Raw genomic sequence first — 22,562 nt, forward strand, 5'->3', positions numbered from 1 at the left:
CATCAGCAGGCGGACTCAACCACTGCGCCACCAGGGAAGCCCCTCTCTCTGGTTTTTAGTTCAAAGTATCAAAACTGAGAATATGATAAGCTCGCTAAACAGCTGATAAATTGGTTTTTTTTTCTAGATCATCCTTGCTCAGAGAAAGAGAGAGAAAGAACTGGAGCTTAGGGATCCTATGGCATAAACACAGCTGCCTAGATTTACCCCTTACAGATTGTTCTGTGTGTGCAGCAGTTCTTAGGGAAGGAACTAGAGAGAATTTGTAACATCCAGTTTTTTTTTTGTTGTTGTTGTTTTTGTTGATTTTTGCGGTACGCGGGCCTCTCACTGTTGTGGCCTCTCCCGTTGCGGAGCACAGGCTCCGGATGCGCAGGCTCAGCTGCTATGGTTCACGGGCCCAGTCGCTCCGCAGCATGTGGGATCTTCCTGGACCGGTGCACGAACCCGTGTCCCCTGCATTGGCAGGCGGACTCTCAACCACTGCGCCACCAGGGAAGCCCCTGTAACATCCAGTTTTGATCCTAAATTAGAGATGGAAAAGTTATATCTAGTCCTGCTAAAATCTGTACCATGTTCCATTTTCATCCTGACTTACATACATTTGAGAGAGCTTTCTGGCTTTGGATGGTTTGATGGGAAGATGACAAGGATTAGAGTGTCTTACTTTCTCCCTGACTTTTCTGCACTATCTACCAGAATTGTATTAAAAACAGGTTCCAACACTATTTCAGGGAACATACTCATTCATATGATGCTATTTTTCTTTAAAGTCAGCTTAGGCAGAATGGATGATCAGTTCCAAGGAACATGAAAATCCATTCCTTGTGAAAATTTTGAAGAATATATGAAAGAACTAGGTGAGCCATATTTACTTGCATATCATAGCCAGTAAAAATGGGAGTTTTGATAGCACAGAAATTACTCTGTATGAATCCCTCCCTTCAGTGTTTCGCACAGAAACAATAAATATTAATTTAGCACCTAGATACAATTCTGTGCAAAACTGGTTGAAATTGACATAACCCCTCCTCTCATGTAACTGACCATGGATTTACATAGATAAAACATGCATGTGACATATACTAAGTGGTAAATGATTTCAATAAATGATTTTAAACAAAAAGTCACAATTATTTTAAAAAATGATCATTTTGCAAACATTTGCTCTAAATTTTCTGAGGATTTTCAGAATAGATCTTGTGTTCCAGTTTCTGATGACTGCTGGCATTCCTTGGCATGTGGCCACAACACTTCAGTCTTTGCTCCTATTGTCACATTTTCTCCTCTTCTGTAGTTTAATATCCCTCTTCCTCTTCTTACAAGGAAAATTTCTTCTTATACAGAAATTTGTGACTATATTAAGGGTCCACCTGGATAATCCAGGGTAATCTCCCTATTTCAAGATCCTTAAATTAGCCATATTTGCAAAGTCCCCTTTGGCATATAGAGTAACATTCACAGGATCCAGGGACTAGGACGTGAGTATCTTTGGGAACCATTTTCCAACCTGTCACATCTTGCCAACATGTTTCACAATATGAATTCCATGAACCATGTTACAGTGTCTCTCCAATGTATCTTCTCTTAGAAATTTAACTTAGTTATTGAAGTATATGTAATACTATTTCCATAGAATATACTCCTACATGTACTGCACAAAGTTGTGTGTGCAATGATGTTCACTACAACATTATTTGTAATACCAACAAAAAAGGAAACAACAAAATGTCCATCAATAAGGGGACAGATAAATAAATATTAGTATTAGTATGTATAGAATTTTTAATAGTTACAATGGTTGTATGACATTGTGAATGTACTTAATGTCGCTTAATTATACACTTAAAAATGGTTAAAATGGTAAATTTTATGTTATATGTATTTTACCACAGTAAAAATACATAATAGAAGAAACAAACCCTATACATGTGAACATGTAAGAATGTAAGGGAAGAAATAAAGATCTGGAAGAATCCTTTAAACTGGGAGAAGAGTTTGATGAAACACCAGGTGGCCATAAAACTAAGGAGAGACCTTCAACACTCTTTCAGATAAATTTCATAAGAATGTTAATTTTGAAATCATCCCAAGTAAGTAAGCAGTTATAGCAAACATATCTAAAATCTATGTTAGATTAATTTTGGGCTTAAGCCTAGGTCTGGGGATCTCAAATTTTAATACACACATAAATCTCTCGGAATGTTTGTAAAAAATACCTACCTCTAGGTCTCATCCCAGAGGCTCTGATATCTGGGGCCAGTACCTGAAAACTGTATTTTTAACAATTCTGATGCAGATGCTTAGCAGAACACATTTTGAGAATTATTTCTTTAGATTGTTCTCTCAGAAACAAAACGTCTACCTTTCTATTTTGCAGCATTTTTCCACACGTAGAATTACAATGAATAAAACTTGTATTAGCCAGTATAGGTGAGGTCATATCAATCACAGTAACAAATTATCCACAAGCTCTCAGTGGCTTACACATTTGGAGTTCTAACTCATAGTACATATTCAGTGTCGTGGTGGAGCTGAGGAAGTTTCTGTGTCGGGGGAGAAGGGGGCAAGAAATGGGAGCATATGGTATCTGCCCCTCTTAATTTCTCCAGGGCCCAGGCCAAAGGAGGTTCAACTATCTTATAGTTGGACCATCTGAAGTTTGTGTTCTCAGTCAGCAAGACAGAGAAAGACACACTGGGCTTTTTATTGCCTCAGCCTGGAAGTGACACACACAGTTTCACTCATCTTATGGGCTCCAAACTGAATACACAATTTATATTACACAGTTTATTTATATTTTTTTGTTTATTGTCTGTTCCCCCAAACTAGAATGTAAGATCTTCAAAGAAAGGATTTCTTGCCTGTTCTGTTTTACAGAACCCAGTGTTTGTTACATAATGTTTGCTCAATAAATATTTATCATTTGAATGAATACACTCAACAGAGGATTGTTAAACAATATGGAGGGTCAGGTGCTAACAAAAGGAACTGAATACCACATTATCAGATAGTTCTTAAATAATGAGACTTCAAATTCCTGTAAAATATAAGATGGAAGAAGAATTTTGACCAGAAGTGTTTAATAAAGATGCCTATAGTAAATTTAAAATCTACTAGAACAAAAAGGCTGAAAAATAGAGGAGAGCAGAAGGAAAATTTGGTGACCATCATTATCTCTGTCACGGGACAGACTGTAAATAATTTTGGTAGAAGGCCCAACTTGGTAGATGTGTAAACTCTGAGATGTTTGCTTCCCAATGATTATATACTATGGTATTACACTAGAGTACAGTTTAATCAGAGATATCTCTAAACTTTGTGGAGCAAGATGCAGACTCTGGCTCAGAACTGCTTGAGTGTGAATCCCACCTCTGCCACCAATCAACCATGTGACCTTGGGCAAGTCACAGACTCTTGCTGACTCAGTCTTTTCATTTGCAGAAGGGGATTATTATAGTACTTATGTCATAAAATTGTTGTTAGGATTACATGGGTTAATATATTAATACTCTTGAAGCGTGCCTCACACAACAAATAGTGCTACATAAGTGGTAGTTACTGTTGTTGCTGTGATTATTATTATCATTATTTTTATTGTGCTGGCCAAAAAGTTCGTTCAGGTTTTTCCTTAAGCTGTTACAGAATATATTGTTGAGGTAAAAAGAGGAAATTTGATCTTACAGTAGGGGTTTGAATTAGCTTCATGTGCATTTTTAAGGTTGAAACTTACCTGTGATTCTTTATGCAGAAAGATAATACTTGGCCTATACAATAAAATATTTTAAAAAATCTTTACTTACTCAAGATATTTTGTTTCCACTCTTATAAAACTTTTTCTATCCCCAGGAGAATCAGCCAACAAATTTATTGTTGACAAGAGTCTTAAAGTAAATGGAATTATAAACACCATTCTAAAACTACCTGAGAGTATCACAATAGCTGAAAAGAATTTGGCACCTGATAAAATTTTAGAGTTCAAATATGACAGTCTGAGCTGAATTTGGTCTTGCCTGTTTTTTTTTTTTTTTTTTTTTTGTGGTACGCGGGCCTCTCACTGTTGTGACCTCTCCCGTTGCGGAGCACAGGCTCTGGACGCACAGGCTCAGTGGCCATGGATCACGGGCCCAGCCACTCTGTGGCATGTGGGATCTTCCCAGACCAGGGCACGAATCCGTGTCCTCTGCATCAGCAGGCGGACTCTCAACCACTGCCCAACCAGGGCAGCCCTGGTCTTGCCTCTTTTTCAGAGTATGGTAACCTTAGATGATTACTCTTTGATTCAGGTTCAGGCCTGGGATGGGAAAGAGACCACCATCAGGAAGGAGCTAGTGGATGGGAAAATGGTGGGGGTGAGTGAGCTGTTTCTCCTTATTTTTCTCACCTACTCCAACACCTATATATAAAATCGTTCAGATAGCTTTTTCTAAAACAGTGGTAATGAATGTAATTTTTCTTTTCCTCTTGCTTTATAAGAATGGGAGAGGGGGAATATTGGCAGATAAATGTACGATCATAAAGATTATAAAATGTGCAAGGATTGAGAAAGTAAAAAACTAGAGAGAGTTTTTAAAATTGTCTTGCCTAATTCTTTGATTGGCGTGGAAGTGAAAACAAGCATGTATTTGTGCAAGAAAGATTTCAACAGGGACTGAGAGTTGCTGCTGATCCTCTGCTCCATACCAGGATGAATTTCTTAGCGTTTTCCAGATCAACACCAACCAAAAGCATGAAAAGGAAATGTAAACTAGGGAAGCAAAGCTTAAGTGTTGCCTGTTTGATGTCTGGATCAATTGACACAAATAAAAACTAACATTTATGTGGCTACGATGTCGCCATTTTTTCATGTATTACTTATCCAATTTTCATAATACTCCTGTCAAATAAGATTATTTAGCCCATTTAACAGGTGAGAAAATTAAGAGTCAGACACTGACTTAACTAAGGATATTTGGCTAGGAAAATGTGGTGGTGCTGGGATTAAAATCCAGGTTGGCTTAATTCCAGAGTCTATACTTTTTTTGAGTCTATCCTGCTCCCTCTCAGGACGGTTTCCCAGGTCATCTTTCTCACTTGTACAAAGTGGAGGGAAATATGTCCATGATTCTTCTCTTCCCAAACCCCACCTCCGCCAAAATGAATAAAATAATTTTGGACATAATATAAAATAGTTCTTTCTAAGGGAATATGCAAGAATTGTGTGAAGTTAATAAAAAAGTCTATCCTCATTTCTTAACATAGGAATATTTTTCTTTCAACAATGAAGAGCACATTTCATCATAAAGTAAGAAGTGGAAGACTAAGGATAATTGATTTCATTGATGACATTAATCATTAAACAGATAGGTTTTATAGCTCATTAGAAAAAATACTAGATTCAGAATCCGAAGACATGGATTTCCGTATCTGCCTTCAGTAGTTATGTGACCTTGGAAAAGTCATTCATCCTTTCCAAGATTCAGCTTTCAAAATGTAGAAAATGTATTCTTTTTTTTTGTTTTGGAGAGAATTAAATACCATCATGTACATATAAATGTTCTGAAAACCATGAAATACTGTATTGATGTAAATTATTATTTGAAAAATATAGAGTATGTAAAACTCTACAAAAATGCCTCAGTGTAGGCATTTAAAAATGTTTTAATGGAGATTTCAAATTCCTATAAATATGCTTTTTTATATATATAATATACAAATATATATATATACACACACATTTATATACCATATGTCATGTGTAACATATATATGATTTGCCATGTATATACATATATATATATATATATATATATATATATATATATATATATATACTCTTACTTTAAGTAGAATGTTACTTTATCACAAGTAAAATATTCTGTTTCATTAGTGCCAAATCTCATATATGTATATATGGCAAAATCACTCAGCCAATAGTTACGATTTATGGTTATCTATAAAGATCTCTTTTCCAGATTTTTAAGGAATGTATGGATGGATAGTAGTTTGTATTTTTCTAAATGCCAATTTCACCAACAGTACTGAAATATCTTATCCTTTGTTTGCCTTCTAGGAAAGTGCTGTGAACAATGTTGTCTACATTTGAACATATGAAAGAGTACAAACAAACTCAGTCTCAAACTCTTAGTCACTCTCAAACTGTGATTCAAACTGCCGAGGCTGTTTAAATAAAAATATTATGACTGCTAATATGAGAGAACCTTTGCACAAACATCAACAATTTTGTTTGCCCTGTCGAATATGTCTGTGTCTAATAGTACCTTGGCATTGGCAGCTATGAGAAACCAGGATGATACATCCTATTTAAATCAGGGCTGCTATAATATATTCGGGCAGACACTTCATGCTGATTTTTTTTCTCATTGGACATGTGTTAATCTTTTAAATTCAACATGATCTGAACTATATTGGGAAAATAATATTAATTTTTTAACAAACTAGTTGGGGCATAGTGTAACTCACAGGTTATATCTCAGCTGTATGTGGAAGGGTAATAAACAGGTTTGGAACCAGAGAAATAACTGATAATCTAATAAAATACCAAATTATTTTTACAGAGAACACAATAGTCACTACCTTCATCACTGAAAACCAACACGAAGGAAAATATTCTATTTTATTAGCACCACATAAAATAGGCCAGAGAGAGATTTGAGACCAGAGAGAGATTTTAGAAACCATGTGGACTGATCTTTTATCTTGTAGATGGAGAAACAGGCCCAAATTGATAAATTATACATGTCAATATCACCCCAAAGCTTTCAGGAAGAACTGGAAATAAGAATCCATGTTTCCTAATTAATTACCTCACAGTCATAATAAAGGGAATTTAGTTAGAAACAGGTTCACAGTATAGAGTTATGAATCAAATACAACACTACATCAAACTAAGGAATACACAAGCTTCCCTTCATCTTAAAATGTGTGGCAGGATGCCTCAGCTAAGTCCAGGTGAGGACGTGGGATATGACCATTTGAACTCGTGGCCTGTCCCTACTTATTTGCCTGCATTGATCTATACGTGATGACACTCCGGAGAAAAGTGCTTGCTTATTATGGGTGTACTGAAACGATGCAGAAGACAATGCAAGGCATAGGAAAACATTCTCTGAGCTTCCTGGACTGGACAGAGGAAGGAGTGCAGACAGAGGCTGAAAGAGTAGTTTCCCTGGGGCCCGGTAGGTTGTGAATGTGGGCAGCTCTGTGGCAGGGCCCAGGTAACAGCTTGCTGCACAGACATGGGAAAGAGCCTTCTCCCCGTTGGAAAGGAGTCCAGCACCGCTCTGACACCTCAAGGGTCAGTGGCTATGGGACCTTCACAAACAGTGCTTCTGTCTTTGGTATGAGGGTTCCTTGTCTGCATTAGCAAGGGGTAGTCTCACAGGCAGTAGAAGCCCATGCAGGAAGCCTTGAAGTGAAGCGATAGGTATCAGGTACAAGCAGAACAGAGGACACCCTGATGACTCCCAGGCATTTGGATATGGATGTGAATATGATTTTATTTGTCAACAATCTGATGAAGTCTACAGACTTTAGGGTAATCCAAACACACACACACACACACACAAATACAACTGAAGCAAGCAAAAGTTTTCAGCGGAGGTTAACAGCCCACTTTCTCCTCACCCCTTCACCTGACTGAAAATCATTAAAATAGAAGGTCACTCACACTGGCTAATGGACATGGAATATCCCTCAGTTATGGTTGGGCAATCCATCCAAAACCAAATCCATCAAGACTACCACTGCTCTAAGGTGATGTTGTAATTCAGGATTTATTGCACATTCCAGGCATTGCGTAAGAACTGGTGATGGAAGGAGAGCTAAGTTGTGTTCACTGTCCTTGATTGACTCGGAAGAAAAGGGATCTATTGGAAAGTATCATATCAACGTGCTAATCTCAGGGAATTTATCAATATAAATACAGATGGTTCATGATTTTTCACCTTTCAGTGGTGTGAAAGAGATACACATTCAGTAGCAACTGTACTTCAAATTTTGAATTTTGATCTTTTCCCCAGGCTAGTGATATGCATTTTGATACTCTCTCATGATGCTAGGCAGGGCAGCGAGCCTCATCTCTGTCAACCACGGGATCAGGAGAGGAAACAACCAATATATTTACAACCCTCTGTACCCACACAACCCTTCTGTTTTTCACTTTCAATACAGTATTCAATAAATTACACGAGATATTCCATACTTTATTATAAAATGGGCTTTATGTTAGATGAATTTGCCCAACTGTAAGCTAATGTAAGTGCTCTGAGCACATTTAAGGTAGGCTAGGCTAAGCTATGATGTTTGGTAAGGTAGATGTATTCAGTCCGTTTTTGACATGATGTTTTGACTTATGATGAGTTTATCAGCATGTAACGCTATCATAAGTCACGGAAGGTCTGTAACAGATTATAAAACAAATGTTTCCACCTAGAAGAAGGAAGATCTAATACCACTTTCTTGGTGAATAAATTTCTTGCTCGGGGGAAAGAATATTAACAATAGGATGGCAGGAGCAGAAAGGATGAGGACACTCTTGGTGGGAGAAGAACAGGTGGACCCTGGTCCTACTTTATTTCTGTCCTAGGGAGTGCAGCCTTCTGTGCTTCAGCCTCAGAGCAGTTTGCACCAATTCAGTTCAAGTCAATGATCATTATTCAGGATGTTTAGGGAATGTGGAGTTATTCCTAGAGAGGCATAATCTGACCTGTACTTCCTAAGTTGGGAAAGGTTTTTAAAAAATCCAAACTTAAAAAACAATTTTTAAGTTTTTTTAAAAAATGGATTTTTTTAAAAAAATCATACTCTTTGATTCAGATTTGGCCAAAATATTACCAGAATAGAAATCAGAAAACCACTGACTACAGAAAAGGAGGATATTTAGGTCTTATTTAAACAGTGGAATTAACAAATGTTGAATATTTTCTATATGGTAAATACGTTTGGGAAAATTATGTTCCATTTGGATAATTCAGTTGACAATAATCTGAGATGGAAAATAGAATAACAATAATAATAGCAGACTGTTTTTTCAGTAGTTATTAATTGCCAGACACCGTGTTTAGCACTTTCTGTGCAAACCTCATCTTCTTTCTCTTCTGTGAAGTATTAACAAAAGTATAAACTAAAACTCAGGGAGGTTAAATATTTTGCCTGAAGTTCCTCAGCTCATCAATACCATGGTCAAAGTTCAAAGCTAGGTGTCTGTGACTCCAAATCTATGTTCTTTAACCATGATGCCAGAATGCCTCTCCCAGAAATCAAGATGAAATTATTAGAGTTTCTTTTAGAGTCTTTCTATGTAAAAATAAGATAAATAAATGCATAGTTAAAACCATTAACCTGAACTTGTAAAGCCTGAGAAACCTACCCTACCTAAACTCTCATGCCCTCAAAGTTTTAAAAAGATTATCTTTTGGAGTTGAATATTTAAGAAGAAAAACAGCCAAACCATGACTAATCTATCACCTGTATGAGACAGATTTGTCAGAAAATTCTTGCTCAATGTACTAAAGAAAAGGAATAAAATCTAAGATTCTGAGACCAGAGGAGCTGACTAAGAGAAATGGAAGGTCTAGTAAGTTTTAGCTTAGCATTTGTAGATGAGAAGTATGTTTAAGTATCAGTGGAGAATATTGTTACATGTTACATGTTATGAATTTGGGAAATTTTCACATTGACACAATGTGGAGAAGTCATGGAAAGATGCTTCTAGCACTAAGCAGGGCTCTGAGCCTCATAAAATAGATTTTGTCATTTAAGAGACTAGGGAACCGAGGTGCCCTTGACAACAGAGGTGACCAGGTCTTGTCTGTGGTTGTCCCAGATCTGACTGCCCTCTGGTGTGTGGTGTGGATTTGTTCTTAGCAATCGCTATAGACCATTGGGAATCCTATAGACAAAATGAAAGGAAAACTAATGTCACTAGTCTAAACCTGCTCTGAGCAGAATTGTTGATGAGATTTGACATTTAATAAAATGAATAGACTGAATCCAGTCCAGCACCAGATGCAAACATAACTCTTGCTGACAGAAAGAGACTCACTTAAGCCTTATGGAAAAGAATTATACCTTCCTTATTTTGTGATATGAGCACTTCTTTGCATACCCTGCAAAACTTATTGATCTAATTTTGGTCATGGGCAGTTTTCAAACACTTTTTCAAATTAATAGACACTTTTGCCAAATAAATTGTGTGCAGGGCACTAATGTATACAACAGATCAATGCTGAACCCTTCTGCTTGTGCAGCCTGTCCCAGAATCCCATGCATGATTCCATCTGCCTTTCCCATGTTCCAGGAAGGCTCTAGAGGGCACCTTTAACTCACTTCCTGTCTGCTGATAGCCACCTTCATGAGAGACCCGTGGGGCTGGGACCCAGATTTCTGAGGAGGAGACTCCAGATGGCTGGGGTTGGCTTCTCTGATGTGGTGAAATGAGGTTGGTTCTGAGAGGGTTGGAAAACTGAACTGAAAACAGTTGCAGCTACTGGAACCTACTGCTGCTGGCAGTCTGAAGGAATATTGCTGGGGTCATGCTGATAGGAACAAAAAGCATGACATTTGAGTAAAGCTATGAGGAAGTTAAGGAATGAACCAGTCATTTAAGCAGATCAATTAGGAAGTTGAAACCATATTCCAAGCATGTGATGACATGACTTGCAAAGGAGATGGCAGTGGGGACGACAAGAAGTCGTGAGATTTGGGATTTAGTTCTAGAGATAACAGAATTTACTGATGGGTTGAATTTGAAAGAAGGAGAGAGCTAAGGGTGATTTAAAACTTTTTGGTCTTAGATCTTAAAGATACATGTTACTAAGTGACATTACATCTAAGCTATGCCATACAATTGTCTGATTTTATAAATTCACTGGAAAACTGAACAGGGTATGAAAATCAACTAAACTGGCTAATTTATTTATATAGAAAACATTAGAGACTTTTTTCTTGGCCAAGATGGAGTAGCAGGGGTCAGATTTACTTCCCACGTGAAACAATAGAAAACCACACACATGATATGAAACAGTGGTTTTTAAGACACAGGACTTCAGAAAAATCAAACAGTAATCCCTAAGACAAGGGAAACAATAAGGTGAACTCATTCACTGCCCCAGTCTCTTCATATACTCAGGGGATACCAACATCAGCTCAGCAGCATATACTCTCTACTCAGAAGTCTGAATCCCAGCTTCATGGGACACCTCCTCAAACCTTTTAAATTGTAAAACCCCAGTATTCTTCCTTTGCTCCTGCAGCTATAGGGGTAGTAGCTAAATCCTGCTGTCGACTATCTCTGTGTATCTCTGTGTGACTCTTTTAGTTCTCTACTACCAGCTTCAACAATTCTTTATATTAAAATCTCTCTGCTGTGTGATTTCTACTTGTTCTGACTGGTATAGAATGCCTACTATGTGTCAAGTCATATACTAGTTCATTTATACTTAAGTCTTACAGAAGTTAAATAATTTCCCCAAGATTTTGGAGATGCTAAGGGCACATCCAGGATTCAAGTCTACCTCACTGTAAAGGCTTTGTTCTAAATCTCTAAGTAACACTGCAGCTGGATAAAAAGCTTGGAAAGTAAAGTAAGGCTTTCAGCATTACTTCTGAGATTGTGCCTAAGCCAGGATTATTTCTAATTATGTGTTACTTTTTACTTCAAAATATGTTGAAGGCTAGAAAAGGATAGAGAAGGAATGGAAGAATAATTTAATCTCAAGAATTCTATAACTATTATTTCAATGCCTATAGTAAAGTATTGGGACTTTCTGTTTATTTTTTGGCAATGGTAACCCTTGAATAACAAGCACAAATTTATCAAATGTGAAACATAGGAGCTCTTACATGCAAGATGTAATATCTTGTGTTTGGCAATCTTTATTTTGTCTCTTCCCTTGAGGAGAGTCTAAAATGTGTTTCAAAATAGTAAAGTCCTGGTAAGCCCCCAGCTTGCAATAGAACAATTCAGGTCAGCATAATTTTCAGTCTAGATTCCAACCCCTTTCTTCCCTTGCAGTACTACCCTTCATTTTTTGTTCATTTGTTTGTTTCCTAGAGAGTTCCCATTTCCTGTACAAATGTAGGAATACGGAGAGGCAGCATGTTGTACTGATGGCTATCAGCATCTCAAGTCTCTATTCCCAGCACCTACCTCCATTCCCACTACTTAAGGATTGGCAAAGAGAAAAAGCTATGTCCTCTCCTACCTTAGGACCTCAAATACATGTTCTTAAAGAACAATGTTATAAAGATGGAGATATGAATTATCTAAATGAACTTGTATTCATACTATACTACCTGTGCAGATTAGATAAAAAGAAAACTTGAGACTTTACTTCTAGCCATGGTGTAGTGACAAGGATCTGGACTTACGTTTGCACCATAAATGGCTAGAATACTGGACATAGTACATGAAGCAGCTATTTTTATATATTGAATTTACAGGAAATACAGGGCCATGATGTTTTAGAGGAGGTAAACACTTGAGGGGAAATCCACCATTGTCCCAGTTTTCTGCCTGGGGACACTTCCCCAATAGGAGTGCACGGAGGGGAATCACAAAAAGAGTACAGTGGTCTCACTGAGTTGAGAAGACAGAGACGGGAAGGTAGGGAGTTTAAGGCAGCTGGAAGATGTGGGGCAGGGTTCTGGTGAGGAAAGATTTACAGAAAAAAAGGCTCTAGAAATCTGCTTTAAAGTTCTTCTTCATTCTTGGCAAAATCCTCAGCAGCTCATGCATAGAATAAAACTTCAGAGGCCAGGGAAAGAATGACCAGAGGGTTGTAAACTGACAACTCACAGAGCTCATACAGGGCAGGGAGTTGTTTAAGCTCTTGCCAGAATGGAGATCTTTGGTATTCAGTTATGGGTCAGAGAGACCCCAGAAAGGTCTTCTCTTGGCATTAGAGCTAAACTATCCCCCAGAATAAAGGTGAGGTTAGACCCACCTTAACAAAGGTTAAAAAAATCCTTGGAAGGATTAAGCTGATCTGCCAGTAACTTACATTTCTGTGAGAACAAAGATCAATAACCTTTGAAGGAAAACAACATTCAGACACTCAACAATGTTACATTCACTATGTCCATGCATCCAATAAAAAATTATTAAACACAACAAGAAAAAGGGATGGAAAATGAGATCTACAGTGAGGAAAAAATAATCTGTCAGTAGTAACAGACCCAGAGATAACAGAGGTGAGGCAACTAGCAGACACAGAATTTAAGATTGCTTCAAAACATATTAATACTGGCATACCTTGGAGATATTGTGGGTTTGCTTCCAGACCACCACAATAAAGAAAATATCTCAATAAAGTGAGTCACACACTTTTTTCTTTTCCTAATGCATATAAAAGTTAAATTTACGCTATACGGCTGCATAGATTAAGTGTGCAATAGCATATGCCTAAGAAAATAATGTACATACCTTAATTTAAAAATAATGCCATTGAAAAAAAGGTTCTAATAGATTTTCTCAATGAAGGATTGCCATAAAACCTTAATTTGTAAAAACAAAAAATACAGTATCTGCAAAGTGCAATAAAGCAAAGCACAATAAAATGAGGTATGACTATATGCTGAAATGCTAAATGATTTAATAAAAACCTGAGAATAATGAGGAGATAAATGGAAAATAAAGCTTCTGGCAATGAAAAGTACAACATCTGAAATTAACATTTGCAGGATAATTTAAGAACAGTTTAGAGACTGCAGGAGAAAAGATTAGTGAAGTTGAAGACATAGCAATAGAATCTATCCAGATTGAAGCATGGAAAGAATTGAAGACTGGAAACTGCTTTTAGCTACAGAGCTTCCAAGTTTAAACACCTTTCAGGAAGGAGGAGCAGCCACAATCCAATGACTGTTTGATATAAGGGTACAGTCATTCCAGGATGGGATCACAGCTGTGAGTCTTTAGAAGCCTACACCCCTGAAGCTGGGATGGATGTGTGCCTCAGTCCTAAAAGGGGGATAAAGCATAACTTTTATTTTAAACAATCTTAGAATTGACTATGGAGGGGTACAAATCCATAGTCAGTATGCAAATCCCTTATGTGAAAAACCATGTAAAAATACACAATGGTCTTCTATGCTTATTTTCCACACAAAGGCTTCCTCTGAATTCTCAAAATATTTCTAAAATTGGTTTTTTGGAGTATAGTTGATTTAAAATGCTGTGTTAGTTTCTGCTGTACAGCAAAGTGAATCAGTTATACTTATACATACATCCACTTTTTTAAATTCTATTCCCATATAGGTCATTACAGAGTAGAGTTCCCTGTGCTATACGGAAGGTTTTTTTGTTTATTTTTTATACAGCAGGTTCTTATTAGTTACCTATTTTATACCTATTAGTGTGTATATGTCAATTCCAATCTCCCAATTTATCCCACCACCATCATGCCCCACTCCAGCTTTCCCCCTTTGGTGTCCAGACGTTTGTTCTCTACATCTGTGTCTCCATTTCTGCCTTGCAAACCAGTTCATCTGTACCACTTTTCTAGATTCCACATATGTGTTAATATATGATATTTGTTTTTCTCTTTCTAACTTACTTCACTCTGTATGACAGTCTCTAGGTCCATCCACATCTCTACAGATGATCCAATTTCATTCCTTTTTATGGCTGAGTAATATTCCATTTTATATATGTACCACATTTTCTTTACCTATTTGTCTGTCGATGGACATTCAGGTTGCTTCCCTGACCTGACTATTGTAAATAGTGCTGCAATGAACATTGGGGTGTATGTGTCTTTCTGAATAATGGTTTTCTCTGGGTATACGTCCAGCAGTGGGATTGCTGGGTCATATGGTAGTTCTATTTTTAGTTATTTAAGGAACCTCCATACTGTTCTCCATAGTGGTTGTATCAATTTACAGTCCCACTAACAGTGCAAAAGGGTTCCCTTTTCGCCACACCCTCTCCAGCATCTGTTGTTTGTAGATTTTCTGATGATGCCCATTCTAACTGGTGTGAGGTGATACCTCATTGTAGTTTTGATTTGCATTTCTCTAATGATTACTGATGTTGAGCAGCTTTTCATGTGCCTCTTGGCCATCTGTATGTCTTCTTTGGAGAAATGTCTATTTAGGTCTTCTGCCCATATTTTGATTGGTTTGTTTCTTTTTTTTAATATTGAGCTGCATGAGCTGTTTATATGTTTTGGAGATTAATCCTTTGTCTGTTGATTCATTTGCAAATATTTTCTCCCATTCTGAGGGTTGTCTTTTCATCTTGTTTATAGTTTCCTTTGTTGTGCAAAAGCTTTTAAATTTCATTAGGTTCCATTTGTTTATCCCAATACTCTAGGAGGTGGGTCAAAAAAGATCTTGGTGTGATTTATGTCAAAGAGTGTTCTTCCTATGTTTTCCTCTAAGAGTTTTATAGTGTCTGGTCTTACATTTAGGTCTTTAATCTCTTTTGAGTTTATTTTTGTGTATGGTGTTAGGGAGTGTTCTAATTTCATTCTTTTACATGTACCTGTCCAGTTTTCCCAGCACCACTTATTGAAGAGAGTGTCTGTTCTTCATTGTATATCCTAGCCTCTTTTGTCATAGATTAGTTGACCATAGGTGCATGGGTTTATCTCTGGGTTTCTATCCTGTTCCATTGATCTATATTTATGTTTTTGTGCGAGTACCATATTGTCTTCATTACTGTAGCTTTGAAGTATAGTCTGAAGTCAGAGAGTCTAATTCCTCCAGCTCCATTTTTTTCCCTAAAGATTGCTTTGGCTATTCAGGGTCTTTTGTGTCTCCATACAAATTTTAAAACTTTTTGTTCTAGTTCTGTAAAAAAAAGAGTCTTTGGTAATTTGATAGGGATTGCGTTGAATCTGTAGATTGCTTTGGGTAGTATAGTCATTTTCACAATATTGATTCTTCCAATCCAAGAACATGGTATATCTCTCCACCTGTTTGTGTCATCTTTGATTTCTTTCATCAGTGTCTTATACTTTTCTGAGTACAGTTCTTTTACCTCCTTAGGTAGGTTTATTCCTAGATATTTTATTCTTTATGTTGCAATGGTGAATGGGATTGTCTCCTTAATTTCTCTTTCTGATGTTTCATTGTTAGTGTACAGGCATACAAAGATTTCTGTGCATTAATTTTGCATTGTGCAACTTTACCAGATTCATTGATAGCTCTAGTAGTTTTCTGGTGGCATCTTTAGGATTATCTATGTATAGTATCATGTCATCTGCAAACAGTGACAGTTTTACTTTTTCTTTTCCAATTTGTATTCCTTTTATTTATTTTCCCTATCTGTTTGCCATGGCTTAGAAGAAATGCTTTCAGCTTTTCACCATTGAGAATGATGTTTGCTGTGGGTTTGTCATATATGGCCTTTATTATGTTGAGGTACGTTCTCTCCACCCCTGGAGACTACAGGGTCTTTGGTGAGGCTAATGGTGAACTCTGGGAGGGCTCATGTCAAGGAGTACTTCCCAGAACTTCTGCTGCTTGTGTCCTTGTCCCTACAGTGAGCCACAGCTGCCCCCCATCTCTGCAGGAGACCCTCCAACACTAGCAGGTAGGTCTGGTTCAGTCTCCTGTGGGGTTACTCCTCCTTTCCCCTGAGTCCTGATGCACACACTACTTTGTGTGTGCCTCCAAGAGTGGAGTCTCTGTTTCCCCCAGTCCTGTCAAAGTCCTGCAATTAAATCCCGCTAGGCTTCAAAGTCTGATTCTCTGGGAATTCCTCCTCCCGTTGCTGGACCCCCAGGTTGGGAAGCCTGTCGTGGGTCTCTGAACCTTCATTACAGTGGGTGGACTTCTGTGGTATAATTGTTCTCCAGTTTGTAAGTCACCCACCCAGTGTTTATGGGACTTGATTTTATTATGATTGCGCCGCTCCTACCATCTAATTGTGGCTTCTCCTTTGTCTTTGGATGTGGGGTATCTTTTTTGATGAGTTCCAGTGTCTTCCTGTCGATGATTGTTCAGCAGTTAGTTGTGATTTTGGTGCTCTCGCAAGAGGGAGTGAGCAAACGTCCTTCTACTCTGGCATCTTGGACCAATCTCCCAGAAGGTTCTTATTAGTTATCTATTTTATATTTCATACTGTGTGTTTGTCAGTCTTAAAGTTTGTAAAACGAATTTACACATGACCATAAATTATTTAAAACAAAGCTGCTGGGCTTCCCTCGCAGCACAATGGTTAAGAGTCCACCTGCCGATGCATGTGGCACAGGTTCGTGCCCCGGTGCAGGAAGATCCCACATGTCGCAGAGCGGCTGGGCCCGTGAGCCATGGCCGCTGAGCCTGCACATCCAGAGCTTGTGCTCTGCAACGGGGGAGGCCACAACAGTGAGAGGCCCGCGTACCACAAAAATAAATAAATAAATAAATAAAACAAAGCTGCTTTTCTTGATAAATAAGCTGTAAGAGAACAGGGATTTTTTGTTATTGTTATTTTGGTTTATTGTTGTACTCCAAGTATCTAGAATGATGCTGGGTATACTTAGAATTGTTAGGTAAATGCTGAATGAAGGCTGAATAAATCAATAAATGAATTGGATTCTATTACACATGAAATAGAATTTTCTATTTTTTTCCTCAAGGTGGTGCTGTGTACAGTATAAATGGTCACTTAAGCAATATCATTTTTTTCTAATATTGCCTTGATATCTGATCAAATTCCTTTTGTTATGTATCCTTTTTGTTTTTTAAAAGGCTTCTCATCTTTCCAAACTCTTAATCTTTTAAATTTATTTTCTTCCCTGGAAGAGGCTTTACAAGATTGTCAGAGGTTTTGGCTTTCTTGTTTTCTGCTCCCACCATTTATCTCTACCAAACTGTACAAGCAAATCTCCCTTTGAACCCTTCTTGAAAGATATTACATATACTGTTCCATTTCTACCTACTATGTCTATCATTTATCATAGAAAGTTTATCTGAAAAATTTTGATATATTCAATGCTAAGTTTTCCATTTCTCAGTCCACTGTTTATTCCTGGCTATTTATTGTCCAGTATTTTTTTTTTCCTGCTTCAACTTAAACTAACTACTCCTTTATAAAGTAATGGTTTTATTGAGATATAATAGGCATAGAATAACTGCACGTATATTATGTAATTTGATATGTTTTGAAATATACATACACCTGTGAAACCATCACCACAATCAAGATAATGAGCATAGCCATTGCTCTTAAGTCTCCTTGCTTCCCTTAGTAATCCCTCCCCACTCTCTCCCTCCCAACTCATCCCACAATCAAAAGGCAACCTCTGATCTGCTTTCTTTCACTATAATTTAGTTTTTATTTTATAGAGTTTTAAGTAAATGGAATCATACACCATTTACTCTTTTTCTTCTGCCTTCTTTCACTCATAAATATGTGTATCAGTCATTCATTTGTTTTTATTATTGTGTAGTATTTCATTATATGGATATACCACCATTGGTTTATTCATTCATTTTTTATGTACTTTGGGGTCCTTTTGAGCTTTTGGCTATTACGAATAAAGCTGCTGTGAACATTTGTGCCATAGACTTTTGCATGGATGTTTTCATTTATCTTGAGTAAATATCTAGGAGTGGAATTACTAAATCATATGGTAAAAGAATGCTTAACTTTTAAAGAAACTGTCAAATTATTTTCCAAAGTGGATGTACTATTTAATATTCCTACCAGCAGTGTATGAGAGTTTCAGTTTCTTCACATTCTTGCCGACACTTGGTATAATCAGCCGTTTTAATTTAGCTATTCTGATATGTGCATAATGATGACTGATCACTTTTTAAGACCAATTTCTTATGTTTATATACATTTTCAGCTTTTTATGAATTCCATAAAATTTTATATATACTGACATTATCATTAGACACAAATGAAAAAAAATGTATGAATGAAGAAAAATATGCCTTTTAAAAATGGAAGGAGTGTGGTTAGTTATTCTTAAAAAGATTGACTCTAGGGCTTCCCTGGTGGCACCGTGGTTGAGAGTCCGCCTGCCGATGCAGGGGACATGGGTTCATGCCCCCGTCCGGGAAGATCCCACATGCCGTGCAGTGGCTGGGTCCATGAGCCATGGCCGCTGGGCCTGTGCGTCCGGAGCCTGTGCTCCGCAACGGGAGAGGCCGCAACAGTGAGAGGCCTGCGTACCGCAAAAAAAAAAAAAATATATTGACTCTAGATACAATAAGATCCATGTATCATTAGCCTCGAATATAGAAAGGACTAGCATAGGTGTAGGAGGAATAACTTGAGAGATATCATGACACCATTTCCTCATTCTCCTCTACCTCTTTGATATCTCCTCTCAGGAGTCCTCAAATGACACCATTTATTCCCTTTGGCTCTTCAAAGTTTTCTGGCTTTTAAAACCAAGTATGGCTGGGGAAATGGCTACTTTAAGGTCACTTGTCTTCTAACACTGGATGAGTTCACATCTTAAGAGTTCTTATGAGGAAGGAATGCAGATGGGTCAGATAGGGACTGAGATGTCTGGGGGCTGCAGGCTACTGATCTAACTCCCACCCTCAGGGGAGTCTCTTTTGTCTTTGCCATCTACAAAACTGTAAAGATTCAGCTTACTCAAGAGTGCAAATTCCAGACTGAGCTCTGGGAAGCACAAAAGTGAGCTATGCCCACTCCACATCTGAGTATACACTGGCTTAGCAAAGATACTGTGACTTCTTTCACAGTATTCATGCAAAATGTATATCCCAAGCACACATTTATATTAATGCAAATATAAAACATTTGAATTAAACATAACAAATGTAAGCCAGTATTTGTAAGCTACATGAGCACAAAGGATATCCTAATTTATCATTTTTCCCTGCTCCTCTCATTCTCCCCTCTCAATGTCTGGCATGTGGTGTGCATGGGTGGGGTGGTGGGAGGGGGACGTTAAAAATAAAATCATTTAAAATGCACCACATAGGGTTTTGAAGTTAATAAGATGAGAACCAATAATTTGACAGAGTTTAGCAATGGCTGCCATGCCACCTGGGTCACCTTGCTCAAGTTATCAAACATTTCTATGCCTTCATCTGTAAAACAGGGATAATGATTGTACCCAAATCATAGAGTTCTTGTGGTGGTTAAATGATTTATTCTACAGAAAGCTCTTAGAACATTGCTTGGTACATAGTAAACACTAAGTAAATATTAGATATAGTTAAGGAAGTAGACTCCAAAAATATTGTTTCTCAAAACTAAAGAAAATACAAGACAAAGGAATAGATAAATGGATATTCCAGACTCAAACCATTGATGAAATTAACATCTTCCCTGTCTCAAAATTAATTTTAATCACCATTAGTGGTTAATTTTGAGACACGAAAGATTTTAATAACTTTTCAATAATATTCCTATTTTTGACTCTATTGATCTACAGTTCCCATTAGCATTTATAACCTATTTCCGAAGAGCAGTCTTCTGCTTATGTATTGTGACTTTATTATTGAACTTGATCTATGCCCTTAGCCCTTTGCAATGTTACTATAGTTAGATACCTTGCTTTCCTCCCAACCACTTAATGCAATTAATTCCTTCAACATAGATCTTTGTTAATTAGGACACAGATAGGCTAAAACTCTTGTAAAATGGAAACATTTATAAATCTTCTATTATCTAAATTAATGTTTCTCAATTCTGGGGTGTCTGTTAGAAATTAGAACCTCTGCAGTGGGTGAAGGCATAAATTGGGGCCCAGAACCTGCATTTTCAAAAGAGTTTGCAGTATAGATAGATACGTGTAAGTACGGTGTTGAACGAAATAATTTTTATTAATTAGGATTATGACATGTTTGCTGCTTTCACAGAATTCTAGCATTGGAAGAGGGCTTGGAAATTTTCTACCCCTTCTAAATTTTTTTAATCTAGAGAAGGCATCTAAATTTCCTAAATTCTCACAGTGTAAAGGGCAGAAGTTAGGCTAAAGCAGCTTGATTCCCAGTGCTCTTTACAATATATCATATTCTCCTTACCATTTTAATGTAATTTTGAGGTCAGTTTCATTATTGTTAAATCAAAGTATTTTGGGAAAAATTATTATTATTATTATTATTATTATTATTATTATTATTATTATTTTGCTTTATGCGGGCCTCTAACTGCTGTGGCCTCTCCCATTGCGGAGCACAGGCTCCGGACACGCAGGCTCAGCAGCCATGGCTCACGGGCCTAGCCTCTCCGTGGCATGTGGGATCTTCCTGGACGGGGACACGAACCCATGTCCCCTGCATCGGCAGGCAGACTCTCAACCACTGCGCCACCAGGGAAGCTCCAAAATTAATATTTTTAATTTATTATTTTTCACTCTTTTGGGAACAGGAATAACACTGTTAAGTAAGAAGCAGAGTTAATTAAACATATTGACTGTAAGGAAGAAACTGAACTAACATTCACATATTTGTATTCCTTTTTTGAATGAATAAACATGTATAAGAGAACATCAGAATATAGTTATCATCTCATCATTATCATCAATTCTTGGTTAAGTCACTAAATTGACTTAATTAATATCAATCTTTGAAAACTTTAAGAGTTTTCTAAGACCTGTGAGAAATATAATTGCTGATCAAATGCCAAAATAATATCAAGCAAACAAGTTGACTCAGAGGACACTGGAAAACGGTTTTAACCTAGTCCCATAAATGCAATTTCCCAGTCCAGGCAATTACTTAAAATTCAGCAAAACTCTGAGACTATATAGTAGTTAGAAGGACTAACCCTATAAGAGAGGCAAGTGTAAGAGTGAAGATATTTTGAAGATATTCTCTCAGATTTCTCTTGATTAGAGCTACACCACTGAGCACCTACTATGGAGGGGTTTTAGTACCAAGTAAAATCTGAGAAATGAAGGTTCAGAGTGGAAAAGACCTATTTCACTTCAATTATGATCTTTACTTCATTGATTCAGGGCCTACTTATCTATTAGTCATAGTGGCACAGATCAAATGGCTCACAATACTTTTAGAGACCCAATAAAATTTTTAAATTTTGTTAAATCATAAGAAAAATAATGAAGTTTTAGGGTTATAAAAGTGTTTTAAATTTTTTCTCACATCAGAAAAGAATAACATTTTTAGGGCCTTTACAATTTATTAAATTTGCCTAAAATAATAAAATATTTAAAGTTATATAAAAATAATTTTTAATGTTGTTATTATTTTGTGGGAAGGACCGATGAAGGCAAAGGGTATGAAAGACCATGAAGGTCATAATGCTGCCCTGCATTGATCCATTGACTTGCTTTCTTTTTTTCTTCCAGTTTTACTGAGATATAATTGACATACAACATTGTATAAGTTTAAGGTGTACAGCATAATGATTGGACAACATACAACATAAAGTGATTACCACTATAAGTTTAGTGAACTTCCATTATCTCATATAGATACACTACAGAAATTGAAAAAACTCTTTTCCCTTGCAATGATAACTCTTAGGATTTACTCTCTTGAAACTTTCATATTTAACATAAAACAGTGGTAATTATACTTAGCATGTTACATATTACATTCCCAGTACTCACTTATCTTATAACTAGAAGTTTGTACCTCTTGACTGCCTTCATCCAGTTCCCCATTCCTCCCAACTCCTG

The 22,562-nt window shown here is 37.1% G+C and overlaps 1 pseudogene across 1 annotated transcript; it reads left to right on the top strand.

Annotated features, from left to right (window-relative positions):
* The first annotated feature begins 787 nt into the window (after nt 1-787).
* On the top strand, nt 788-6,085 carry LOC309792003 (fatty acid-binding protein 12-like; annotated as a pseudogene). Its single transcript has 4 exons — nt 788-860; nt 3,850-3,890; nt 4,287-4,352; nt 6,053-6,085. The product of its transcript is annotated as a fatty acid-binding protein 12-like (transcript).
* Nucleotides 6,086-22,562: the final 16,477 nt, after the last annotated feature.

Source organism: Mesoplodon mirus (genome assembly GCF_964341445.2).
Source record: "Mesoplodon mirus genome assembly, chromosome: 16".
Taxonomy (NCBI): domain Eukaryota; kingdom Metazoa; phylum Chordata; class Mammalia; order Artiodactyla; family Ziphiidae; genus Mesoplodon; species Mesoplodon mirus.